This window comes from Pseudophryne corroboree, chromosome 7 (genome assembly GCF_028390025.1).
Source record: "Pseudophryne corroboree isolate aPseCor3 chromosome 7, aPseCor3.hap2, whole genome shotgun sequence".
In the NCBI taxonomy this organism is placed as follows: Eukaryota; Metazoa; Chordata; class Amphibia; order Anura; family Myobatrachidae; genus Pseudophryne; species Pseudophryne corroboree.
The window spans coordinates 121107136-121120422 of NC_086450.1; positions in this window are offsets into that span (position 1 = coordinate 121107136).

Here is a 13287-nt window from a genome sequence, read left to right on the forward strand (position 1 = left end):
ACTATAAAATTCTATCTTCTAGATTATGCAAACTTCTTTCTGTCTTATTTAATTCTTTCATGCAGGGTGCTCCCTTGCCTCAATATTTTAATTTCGCAGTCATAAAGGTTATCCCGAAGCCTGGCCGGGATCCAGAGTCTCCCAGTTCTTATCGTCCGATCTCCCTTCTAAACACGGATTATAAATTGTTCCCTAAAATCCTCTCGAATAGACTCAAATTCATAGTTCCTGATATAGTTCATACAGACCAGACTGGATTTGTCTGGGGTCGGCAATCAGTGAGCAATATACGAAAGGTCTTGACTGCTATGCAGGCCTTTCAGCTTTCCAAACCCACTGACACTAATGTATTATTGTCCCTTGATGCCGAAAAGGCGTTTGACCTGGTCACCTGGGACCATCTATATGAAACGCTCCACCGCTTTGGTGCACCTGAGGACTTTGTTTCTCTTATTTCCCGATTATATGAATCTCCCTCCACTCAAGTTTTGGGGAATGGTATCCTCTCTTCCCCTTTTCTTATCCAGAATGGCACACGACAGGGCTGCCCCTTGTCACCTTTATTATTTGCCTTAGCTTTAGAACCCCTAGCTGTTTCCCTGAGAAATTCTCCCAGATTTACAGGCATAAAAATAAAGGACACCATGGTAAAATTATCACTGTATGCTGATGACATGCTTCTATTTATTTCCCATCCTGATACGTCCATCCCTGCGATTGTCTTCCTGACTGAACAATTTGGTTCCTTTGCGGGATACAGAATTAATATATCTAAATCCGAGCTTCTCCTCCTTTCAGGAGACTCTTCCCACTTTCCATTATACCCGGTCCTGTCCCGATTTCCAGTGGCTCGAGATAGTCTTAGATATTTAGGGGTTCAGATCACTACTTCCCTCCCGGATCTATATGCGGTTAATTTTGGTCCTATTTTTTCCAAGGTGTCTAAAATCCTTACAGACTGGGTGTCTCTGCCCTTGTCTATTATGGGTCGCGCAGGAGTTATTAAATCTGTTGTTTTTCCCAAGGTTGCTTATTTTCTTCTTATGCTCCCTATTGCCCTTGTCGAGAAAGATGTCCTTTTTCTTAAACAGTGTTTCACTAGATTTCTATAGGCAGGTAAACGACCAAGAGTCCCCTATTCTAGGTTGCAGCTATTACGTGAAGAGGGAGGTCTGGGAATCCCAGATCCTGTTCTATTTAGTAGAGGAGCGATGTATCGGTATATCACAGACTGGCTTTGGGGCAGATCAGTATTTACGAACTTGCCACTTGAACTGGCCGTATTCCATCCTTTCTCCTCTGCTGCACTCTTACACACCCCAAAATCCAGACTCCCATCTGAGATAAAACACAATATTTTATTTTGGCATACATATCAAGCATGGCAGGCTACTCACACCAAAGCCCAGAGAAAACCTGACACCTCTCTTCACACTACATTTTGGGGTAACCCATGTTTCCTTCCTGGCCTTGATAACGCACATTTTTTTATTGGAGAGAAAAGGGGATTGCAGCTATTAGAGACATATATGACCCAGGAGGCAACGCAGTGCTTTCTATCTCTGATATCCAGATAAAATTTGGTGTTTGCCACCGGGAATTTTTTATGTACTTGCAGGCTAGACACTTTGCTCAATCCCAGTCTCACCCAATGATTTCTGAGGCTACCACAGACCCGCTGCGCACCTTAATGGTGCTCACTAAAGATTGCCCTTACCATCTTAGTTACTTCAGAACCACCTTTAGGGACTCATATAGAGACAGGCTCGGGGATTCGGCATTGTCTTCCTGGTCCAGAGATATCCCCAATATGGGATCGTGCGCTGAATTGTTAGATAACATTTTACCCACTTTTAGGTTCTTTTACTCTGCCTCTTTGCAAGAGGTTCACTTGAAGACGCTCCAAAGGGCATATATAGCGCCTAATCAGAGGGCACACATGGTCCCCGATGACACTGGCTGTTGTATCAAATGTACTGCGCACAGTGCCACCTTGTACCACAATATGTGGTCTTGCCAGAAAATATCTAAGTTTTGGTGCAAGGTGGTCGCTTATCTCAACACAGTATTTAACTTACGGTTAATAAAACGCCCGAAGGCTTGTTTGCTACTTGATTTTAGGGAGTGGTCTCTTGGGCCTGAGGATAGGGATATTGTTCCGGTACTCTCTGTTATCCTGACAATTGCCTAGAAACAAATTCTTAATCATTGGATCAAACCGTCTACCCCTTCTTTGATAGCTGTGAAACACATGATCCTCCGAATTATTTATTTTGAGAGGCGCGCTACTCTTCCTGATATTGAATTGGTGGTCAGGAGGTTTGCCAAGAAGTGGGAGAAGTATATTGATACTCTAGACCCGGATGTACAGTCATTCATCTATAAACTTTTTGAGACCACAACATGGTATCTACACAGACAAATCGATAGGGCCTCTTAACAACCTAGGCCCATGTACTGTTCACCTTTAAGGACCTCCTGCTGTTTTCTTAGGAAATGCAATTATATTAATTTTAATACCCCATGCTGCCTGTTTAGTCTGATGCCATATAGGTACTTAACCTTCTCTTTTGTTAGAACTGCTAACCATGCCTGAATTACTTCTTTAATAATTTTACTTAGGACTTCTTTGGCCGCTACTCATTCATGATATGATTATATTTGTATTGTTTTTTTCCCCAATTGTTTCCCCCCCCCCCTCCTGTCTGTCTTCTTTACTGACCTTTCGTGTATACTGATGTCCTATGAATCCTCAGGTAGAATTGTATGCTTAGCTTTAGGTATATGGTGATTTCTTATGCTGAGACACACGTTGGTAATGTCTTCATCATTTCCTAGACCTCATATTTGGTTAAGATTGTGTATCTTTTACCTCTTACTCAAGCCTACAATTACCTACTATGTATCTGTTGTCTCACTGATGTGGCTTAAAAGCACCTTACGATGGATTATTGTAACTATACCGGTTTCTTTCCGGTTTTTGGTATGTCTGTAACATGAAGGTCTTCCCTGTTCTTGTATTTCTATAAAAAAATCTAATAAAAATTGCTGAATTAAAAAAAAAAAGAATGGTTTACCTAATCTTTTTATTATTGTATTAATAATATTACAAAGAACATATTCCTTTTTCTTATTTGTTTTTAATAATATATTTAGATTTATATGTGTCACATTGTCATGCCTTGTTTGTTGTATTAGCCATTTTCTAAAAGTAGGTTTTGCTACGATGGTAGTTGGGAATAAATGCTCTCTTGTTGCCATAGTGAAGAAGACACAATAGTGAAAGACTATGCAACAGATTCCCACTGTTCCAGCCTGTGGACTGAAGGGAGGAGGACAAATAGACACCCTGACTGGCAGCTCTGGATTTCTAAAAGTGAAGCTGGAACAGATGTTTTGAAATATAAGTACAGCTCTGCCGAACTCTAATGCATTTTGTGTCCACGCAGGGCTGCGGTGGGAAACATCATGTGTCATGAGTGACACTTGAGTTCAACAGATTACACCCCAACAAAAAAAGCAGTGCAAAGTTACAAAAATAAACTATTATGAAAACTAACAATTTGTGTTTCTTAAAAAATACAGTTTATATATAGCTTCCTTTACTCAACATTTATTTTGTTTTCTAAGTTTTTATGTTTGTTTTTTAACAATAGAAAACAACAAACCTTTAACGTGTGGACCACACATGCAGTATGTGAACATCTAGTATTGCAGTCTGGGTAGGAACTAGAAAGTCATTACTATTGCCTCGTAGGGGACAACACATATTTTACATTTTAACTGCTTCCCCTGATGTTTTTTTTTATTTTTATGAGAAGTTGTCAGGATCCTGGCGGCCGGAATCCCGATGGATAGAATCACGATACCAGAATCCTGATGCTCAAAATGCCGACGAATACCCAAGGTTAATATTATGGTTAAGGTTCAGCACTAGGGGGAATGTTAGGGTTAGGCTACGGTATGGGACAGTTAGGGTTAGGCTGTGGTAGGGGACAGTTAGGGTTAAGCTGTGGGAGGGGATGGTTAGGGTTAGGCTGTGTGAGGGGTGGGTTAGGCTGCGTGAAGGGTGAGTTAGGGTTAGGCTGAGTGAGGGGTGGGTTAGGGGTAGGATTAGGGTTAAAATAATTACCGTGATCTGTCTGCCAGGATGCCGCTGTCAGGATCCCAACTGTTGGGATTTCATACACAACCCATTTTATATGACACAACTATCCTTGCATTGTAGCACGGAAATGTAAACTGACAAACTGATTGCTGTTGAATGGAATTTAATATCATGATCTCCGTGTCAATGAGCACTTTTGGCAGATTATTATTATTATTACATTTTATTTATAAGGCGCCACATGTGTTTCGCAGCGCCGTACATAGGACAGTACAGGGGACAAAACATTGCATTACAGTAAATAAATAACAGAAATAGAGTACAGGTAACAGAGCACCACACATTCTCAAGACATAATACAGCTAAGATGTAAGTATTGAGGGAGTGATCATCGTACTACTAGAGGCTGGTGGCCATAGATGGAGATGAGCCTTTACTAGCAGGATAAAGATGGTCGTTGAGTAGGGGAGAGCTGTGAGTGAAATGTGTTGAGACGAGGGCTTAGATAACAAGAGGAAAGAGGGCCCTGCTCTGAAGAGCTAACAATCTATTGGGGAGGGGCGACAGACAGATGACAAGAGGTGCAGGCAAGTGGGAGGTAGCCTGATGGCAGTATGCAAGCAAAGCTGAGATGTTCACGGCATGAGGCAGGGGGGTGGAGGCGCGGCTTAAGCACTGGGTTATGCATCGGGAGGGTATGCTTTGATGAATAGGTGGGTTTTTAGTGCCCGTTTGAAGCTTTGCAAGGTTGGGGAGAGTCTAATGGAGCGGGGGAGTGCGTTCCACTGAAGGGGTGCAGCACGGGCAAAATCCTGAACTCGTGTATGGGAAGCAGTGACCAGGGCGGTGGAGAGGCGACGGTCATTAGTCGACCGTAGGGGGCGGGAGGGAGTATGAAGGGAAAGGAGGTTGGAGATGTAGGGAGCAGTGGAATTAGAGATGGCCTTGTATGTGAGGGTGAGGAGTTTGAAGAGGATTCTGTAGGGGAATGGGAGCCAGTGTAGATTTTGTTGAAGGTGAGTGGCAGATGTGGTGCGGCGGGAGAGGAAGATAAGCCTAGCTGCGGAGTACAGGACAGATTGGAGGGGAGCAAGATGGGAGCAAGCGAGGCCAGTGAGGAGGACATTGCAGTAGTCAAGTCGTGAGATGACCAGTGAGTGGATGATGAGTTTAGTTGCACTCTGGGAGAGATATGGCCTGATACGAGCAATGTTGCGTAGCTGGAAACGACAGGGTTGTGCCAGAGCTTGGATGTGGGGTGCAAAGGAGAGGGAGGAGTCAAGAGTGACGCCCAGGCAGCGGAGTTGGGGAACGGGGGAGATGGTGGTGTTGTCAACAATGATGGAGATATTGGTCGGGGGTGTTGCTCTGGATGGGGGGAAGATGATGAGTTCCGTTTTGTCCATGTTGAGCTTTAGAGAGCGTTCAGACATCCAGGAGGAGATTGCAGAGAGGCAGCTGGAAACCTAAGAGAGGACAGAGGGGGACAGATCAGGAGATGAGAGGTAGAGTTGTGTGTCATCAGCATAGAGGTGGTATTGAAGGCCAAATGAGTTAATGAGCGCACCCAGGGAAGAGGTATACAGGGAGAACAGAAGGGGTCCAAGGACAGAACCCTGAGGGACACCAACAGGAAGGATGGAAGGGTGTGAGGTGGTGCTTGAGGCAGACACAGAGAAGGAGCGGTTAGTGAGGTAAGAAGAAAACCAGTCAAGGACAGTGCTAGAGAGGCCAGCATTTTGGAGTGTGCCGAGGAGGAGAGGATGATCTACGGTGTTACACAGCAGAGAGGTCCAGAAGGATGAGCAGAGAGAAGTGGCCCCTGGATTTGGCCGAAAGCAGGTCATTGGTGACTTTCACCAGGGCAGTCTCAGTTGAGTGGAGTGAGCGAAAGCCAGATTGTAGTGGAACGAGGATGGAGTTGTCAGAGAGGTAGCTTGTGAGATGGCTGTAGACTAGTCGTTCAAGTAATTTGGAGGCGAAAGGGAGAAGAGAGATGGGGCGGTAGTTAGTGGGTGATGAGGGGTTGAGGTTGGGTTTTTTGAGAATAGGAGAGACCAGAGCATGTTTGAATGGTGAGGGGAAGATGCCGGTGGAGAGGGAAAGGTTAAAGAGGTGAGCAAGGTGGGAGCAGGCAGTGGGGGAGAGGGAGCGGAGAAGACGGGAGGGAAGGGGGTCCAGGGGGCAGGTGGTGGGGGGGGGATAAGATGAGGGAGTGGACTTCCTTTTCTGAAGTGGGATGGAAGGAGGACAGGGTGGGATAGATGGAGGGGAGGGATAAAGGGGGCAGGGGGGTAGCAGAGGGGTGACGGCGGGAGATGTCGTGTCAGATATCCTCAATTTTGGAGATGAAGCAGGAGGCAAAGTCAGTGGCAGTGAGGGAGGATGGGAGGGGAGGAGGAGGGGGGCGAAGGAGAGTGTTGAAAGTTTCAAAGAGACGGCGTGGACAGGAGGACTGAGAAGAGATGAGTGCTTGGAAAAAGGATTGCTTGGCGAGGGAAAGAGCAGAGCTGTAGGAGGAGAGAATAAACTTGAAATGGAGGAAGTCCGCCAGAGAGTGAGATCTCCCCCAGGAGCGTTCAGCGGAGCTTGAGCATTTTTGTAAGAAACGTGTTAGTTTGGTGTGCCAGGGTTGGGGTTTGGAGCGGCGGACGGGGACAGAGGAGTGGGGGGCCACAGAGTCGAGAGCAGCGGTTAGGGAAGAGTTATAGAAGGTGGCTGCCTGGTTGGAACAAGTCATAGTGGAAAGAGGAGAGAGGAAAGTCTCGAGGGAGGACATGAAAGTGGGGTTGAGAGACCCGAGATTGCGTCTGGTGGTGGTGGGTCTGGGCGTGGAGAGGAGGAGGGAGGAAGAGAGGGTGAAGGAAAGCAGATGGTGGTCAGAGAGAGGGAAGGGAGAGTTTGAGAAATCAGACAGATCACATCGGTGGGTGAAGACAAGGTCGAGGGAGTGGCCGAGATTGTGAGTAGCGGTGATTATATTATACTACAGATGAGGAGTATTTTCTAAGTGTGTTCATGTACCCAACTGTTATTTATTTTATTTTTTTATGTGTAAATACTCAGAAGTATATGGTTCAGTAGTTACTGTTCCTCTCATTCCCAAGTGGTTAGCGTAGGTATTCTAAACTACATTCATCACAATTGGCAACGAGGGTAAAACTGCATTAACCACTGCATAATGAAGATGTCAGTTATTCATATAAAGTGAGAGGCCTGAAATGCAGCCGGGACTTATGAGATAAACCAGCCATTGCTCGGTTTACGTTATCTGTACCAGTGGTCCCTCAATTATTAAAAGAACTTAAAATATCAGGATACATTGGCTCAATGTCAGTCTTCTATTGTTCTTTAGTAAATTGTGTCACAGATGTAGAAAGAGTTAAGCTTTCCTGTAATGCAAATAATGTTAGTAGTTAACAGAAAGTGTCAGTCCTTATGAATGTAAATGGGGCAAAAATATACAGTTTGTTGCAGATTATTATTAATAATCAAACCAGTTAGTCAGTTTGGAGTGGATCTCTCAGATGCAATAAGAGATAGGCTGGTGTGTCCTATGTACAGTGAAAGTATTCACAAAAATGATGTTCATTGCAATTTCAATGGAGACAGCAGCAAACGCAGAAGGTCACAAAGGAAGCCTCAAAGTTACTGTACACCAAAAGGGAATGTATGACACAAGAGAAACAGAGAATCTTGTTTTTAGTGTGTGCAAACCTCATGTCATACAAGCCATTGTTGGGTTAGAGATAAAGAATGTCATAAAAAGTATATATTGAAAGAGTATGCAGGGCAGGAAGAATATGCAACAAAGGGCCTGACTCAAAGTTGGAATCTACTGCGTTTGCAATAGCAGGTGCTGTCGGTCGACAGGCTAATATCAGCCTTCCTCCTTGCACTAACGTGCGATGGAGAGTACAAGCGCAGAGATGCCCATTTTTAGTGTTCATGATGAGTGAACACTTGGTGGTTCTGAACACTCCACCATCTGCATCCCATCGATACTTGCATCAGCCTATGGGCTGCTCAGTGGTTTCATTTCAAATTCACCTAAACATGGCCTCCATGGCTGTGGGTCTGCGTTTGGAAATGCACCTACATTCACTGGGACACCCGTGACACTCCCATGAAACGGCCTTTTTTTGCAAACACTTCAGGCCACCTCCTTGTTCCCTCCTGGGAACGGCCATGGTTGTCCGCTGCAAGCTCTATTGCAAGCTACACCATACGAAACAGCGGTGTCTGCATACAGTTAGGGTGACGCATGTGCCGAAGGGGTTTTCTGGACTTTTCGCACATGCGCAGTACCAAAATAATCGCTCAAACATCAGCATTCTGTCCACCTCTGAATTAGGCTCAAAGTGATTAAACAGAAAATCCACTGTAATCAATATAAACGTTTACAGGTTGTAGTCTGTACATGTTGGGTATGGGACCTCGGCATCCGGGATCCCGGCGGTCAGCATACCGACGCCAGCCAACAGAATGCCGTCAGTGGGGCAAGTGCTAGCAAGCCCTTTGCGGGCTCACTGCGCTTGGCATGCTACAAATTTGTGGCTTGCTACACTCACCACAGGTTCCATTCCCACTCTATGGGTGTCATGGACACCCCGGCTGTCAGTATTGCCAGCAGTTGGGATTCCGGTGTTCGGTGTTTTCTATTGATTGCTCTTACTGTTCTATATTGATTGCCATTACTGTATACTGCTTACCAAAATCGGTAGGGTCTGCCAGCGCTGGAGTCTGTGTACGATTAAACCCTGCGGAGTACCCTAGGCAGTCGAAATCTTAGGGACTCCCTCGCAAATTATCTCCTAATAAGTTTTTTATTTTACCAACCAACAGGCTATGATCTTGAAATGTAATGTGAATCTGATATCTATAGTTTATGTACGTAAGTTGTTAATGGTTACATTACATTAATACAATATTTTCTCTATAGAGTCTTTAATTTAAAGTTTTCGTTTCTTTGAGTCGATTAATTTTTTCTATCTTTTGGAAACACTCTAAGAAAGCTTGATTGTAATTTTCTTTCAAGATCAAATCAATATTTTTTTGATCCATTGTAGCGGGGCCCCTAAAAGGCACGGTGCCAACAGGCCAGTGTCTACTCTGCCTATTTGGTAATCCGGCGCATACACTGTACAGAAAACGTACATTTTCCGTTGTGCAGGGTAACATTGGGGTAAATTTACTAAGATTCGTATTTTCCCGTTTCAGGTCAAAGTTCAATCACGAATGACATCGAAAGTGTAAAACTGCAACTTTTTGAATTTATTACGACTAATTTACTAAGCTGTCGTATTCGGATTTTTCTTTTGTTCCGATGTCGATGTCATTCGTGTTTTTTTATTTATTTTTACGGCAGTGATTAGCAAAACACTGCCGACTTTTTAAAAATGAATCTCGGCCGGATCTGTGTGATCCGTGCTGGGGTTCATTTTTTTTTATTTTTTAAATTAAACCCTGTAAAATCACAAAAAAAAAATGCGTGGGGTCCCCCCTCCTAAGCATAACCAGCCTCGGGCTCTTTGAGCCGATCCTGGTTGCAAAAATATGGGGGAAAAAATGACAGGGGTTCCCCCATATTTAAGCAACCAGCATCGGGCTCTGCGCCTGGTCCTGGTTCCAAAAATACGGGGGACAAAAAGAGTAGGGGTCCCCCGTATTTTTAAAACCAGCACCGGGCTCCACTAGCTGGACAGATAATGCCACAGCCGGGGGTCACTTTTATATAGTGCCCTGCGGCCGTGGCATCAAATATCCAACTAGTCACCCCTGGCCGGGGTACCCTGGGGGAGTGGGGACCCCTTCAATCAAGGGGTCCCCCCCCCAGCCACCCAAGGGCCAGGGGTGAAGCCCGAGGCTGTCCCCCCCATCCAATTGGCTGCGGATGGGGGGCTGATAGCCTTTTGTCAAAATGAAAAGATATTGTTTTTAGTAGCAGTACTACAAGTCCCAGCAAGCCCCCCCGCATGCTGGTACTTGGAGAACCACAAGTACCAGCATGCGGCGGAAAAACGGGCCCGCTGGTACCTGTAGTACTACTACTAAAAAAATACCCAAATAAACACAAGACACACACACCTTGAAAGTAAAGATTTATTACATACATCCACACAAACATATACACATACTTACCTTATGTTCACACGCAGGTCGGTCCTCTTTTCCAGTAGAATCCAAGGGGTACCTGTTGAAAAAATTCTACTCACCAGATCCAGGGTCCCAGGCTCCTCGTAGCATCCTTTTGTAATCCACGTACTTGAATAAAATAACAAAACGGAGACCCGAGCCACGAACTGAAAGGGGCCCCATGTTTTCACATGGGACTCCTTTCCCCGAATGCCAGAAACCCACTCTGACTTCTGTCTAAGTGGGTTTCTTCAGCCAATCAGGGAGCGCCACGTTGTAGCACTCTCCTGATCGGCTGTGTGCTCCTGTACTGAGTGACAGGCGGCACACGGCAGTGTTACAATGTAGCGCCTATGCGCTCCATTGTAACCAATGGTGGGAACTTTCTGCTCAGCGGTGACGTCACTTTAGGTCAACCGCAGGGCAGAAAGTTCCCACCATTGGTTACAATGGAGCGCATAGGCGCTACATTGTAACACTGCCGTGTGCCGCCTGTCACTCAGTACAGGAGCACACAGCCGATCAGGAGAGTGCTACAACGTGGCGCTCCCTGATTGGCTGAAGAAACCCACTTAGACAGAAGTCAGAGTGGGTTTCTGGCATTCGGGGAAAGGAGTCCCATGTGAAAACATGGGGCCCCTTTCAGTTCGTGGCTCGGGTCTCCGTTTTGTTATTTTATTCAAGTACGTGGATTACAAAAGGATGCTACGAGGAGCCTGGGACCCTGGATCTGGTGAGTAGAATTTTTTCAACAGGTACCCCTTGGATTCTACTGGAGAAGAGGACCGACCTGCGTGGGTACATAGGTAAGTATGTATGTATGTTTGTGTGGATGTATGTAATAAATCTTTACTTTCAAGGTGTGTGTGTGTCTTGTGTTTTTTTGGGTATTTTTTTAGTAATAGTACTACAGGTACCAGCGGGCCCATTTTTCTGCCGCATGCTGGTACTTGTGGTTCTCCAAGTACCAGCATGCGGGGGAGGCTTGCTGGGACTTGTAGTACTGCTACTAAAAACAATATCTTTTCATTTTAAACAAAGGCTATCAGCCCCCCATCTGCAGCCCATTGGATGGGGGGGACAGCCTCGGGCTTCACCCCTGGCCCTTGGGTGGCTGGGGGGGGGGACCCCTTGATTGAAGGGGTCCCCACTCCCCCAGGGTACCCCGGCCAGGGGTGACTAGTTGGATTTTTGATGCCACGGCCGCAGGGCACTATATAAAAGTGACCCCCGGCTGTGGCATTATCTGTCCAGCTAGTGGAGCCCGGTGCTGGTTTTAAAAATACGGGGGACCCCTACTCTTTTTGTCCCCCGTATTTTTGGAACCAGGACCAGGCGCAGAGCCCGATGCTGGTTGCTTAAATATGGGGGAACCCCTGTCAATGTTTTCCCCATATTTCTGCAACCAGGATCGGCTCAAAGAGCCCGAGGCTGGTTATGCTTAGGAGGGGGGACCCCACGCAATTTTTTAAAAAAAAATAACCACTTTCCCACCCCTTCCCACTGATATACATGCACGGATCTCATGGATCCGTGCATGCCTATCCAATCACGGATATAAAAAGCAGGTCTGTTTTTTTTTTGCACTTTTTTACGAGTTGTAATTTTTCACGGCAGTGTTTTTTTTTTTTTTTGCTTTGCACTTCTTAGTAAATGACCGAGATTCATACTTAAACAGCCGCGTTTTGACCGATGGTGTATTCATTCGTATTTTTTTGGATGACCTTCCAAAAAAATACGAATGCCCTCATCACTGCCGTGATTTAAGTTTAGTAAATGACCGAGATGACACTTTGAAGAAAAAACGGCATCTCGGTCAAAATCGGGACCTTAGTAAATTTACCCCATTGTCTTAAGGTACAGTATATGCAGAGGATGAGCCCAACTCATCATCCTCAATGAAGGGGTTAATGACTCAACTTCGTTAACTGAAATGTGGTTCGGACTTCCACAAAAATGTATCCACTTTATGAAAACAGCAGATGATGCCCTAAAGGTCATTTATAATAATTATAGAAACCAACTACTGCTTATTGATGGCTGGACACACTTTATAATAGTGAATCTAACAAACCCCTTTACTTCTCATTTTAAAACTGGTTTCTATATATTAACCATCTAAACTGCGAGAGACTGACAAACTAGCAATTCAATTAGATAAAAAATTCGGGCGCTGTAGCATATCTATATCATTATAAAAAAGAAAGGTCTCCACATTAGTAATGTCCTTTTTTCTTCTTTAAGCTGCTCCCAAATGACTTGGCAGTCATAAAGATAATTAACATAAAAAGTAGTACAGGTTACTCAATTAGAGAGCGCTCATCAATTTCTTTGTTAACACAATGGTTTAAAATAAAAACATATAACACGATAAAATCAATAGTAATCTCTAGGCATATTCTCACCATCCACATTTGTGTTTAATATGCTTCCATCTCATATGATTTGTTTAGTCTCACATGTATAATTGGTATAGATATCCTTATTGCACCAGAGAGTTCTGTTGCCAGCTGTATGCTACCACCTCCCCCTTATAATGCTGTGGCTCTTAGAGTCTGGCAGTCACATCAGCTGGAATGATTGCTTTCTTGACTCCAAATGGCTAGTTGGCTGAAGGTATAGATCACAGCATTTTTACTTTAGGTGCCAGAGGAGAGATTGTAACAACTCACCGTATCTGTCTTGTGCATTGACGGCGGAGCCAAAACGCGGAAGCGCGTAGAGCTGTCAGACGTCCTTAATGTTGTTAAAGTCCTGAAAACGGGAGGGAGGCCGTGGCTAGCACTCGTCTCCGTCCTTTGTATAGATGGATGGCAGGAAGCAATTAGCGGGGGTAGAATTGCCGTACATCCTTGACGTGTTTCTCCGCTGTCAAACTGTGGCAGTTTTTTCTGAAGAAGAAAGGAACAGTAGGAACAGGACCTTTACCGTGAGCCATTTATTGTCCACTGACTCAAGAGGTTCAAATGGTGACTCTTGCAGGGCATTCAGGACAACAGACAGATCCCATGGAGCCACAGGAGGGACATAGGGAGGCTGAATCC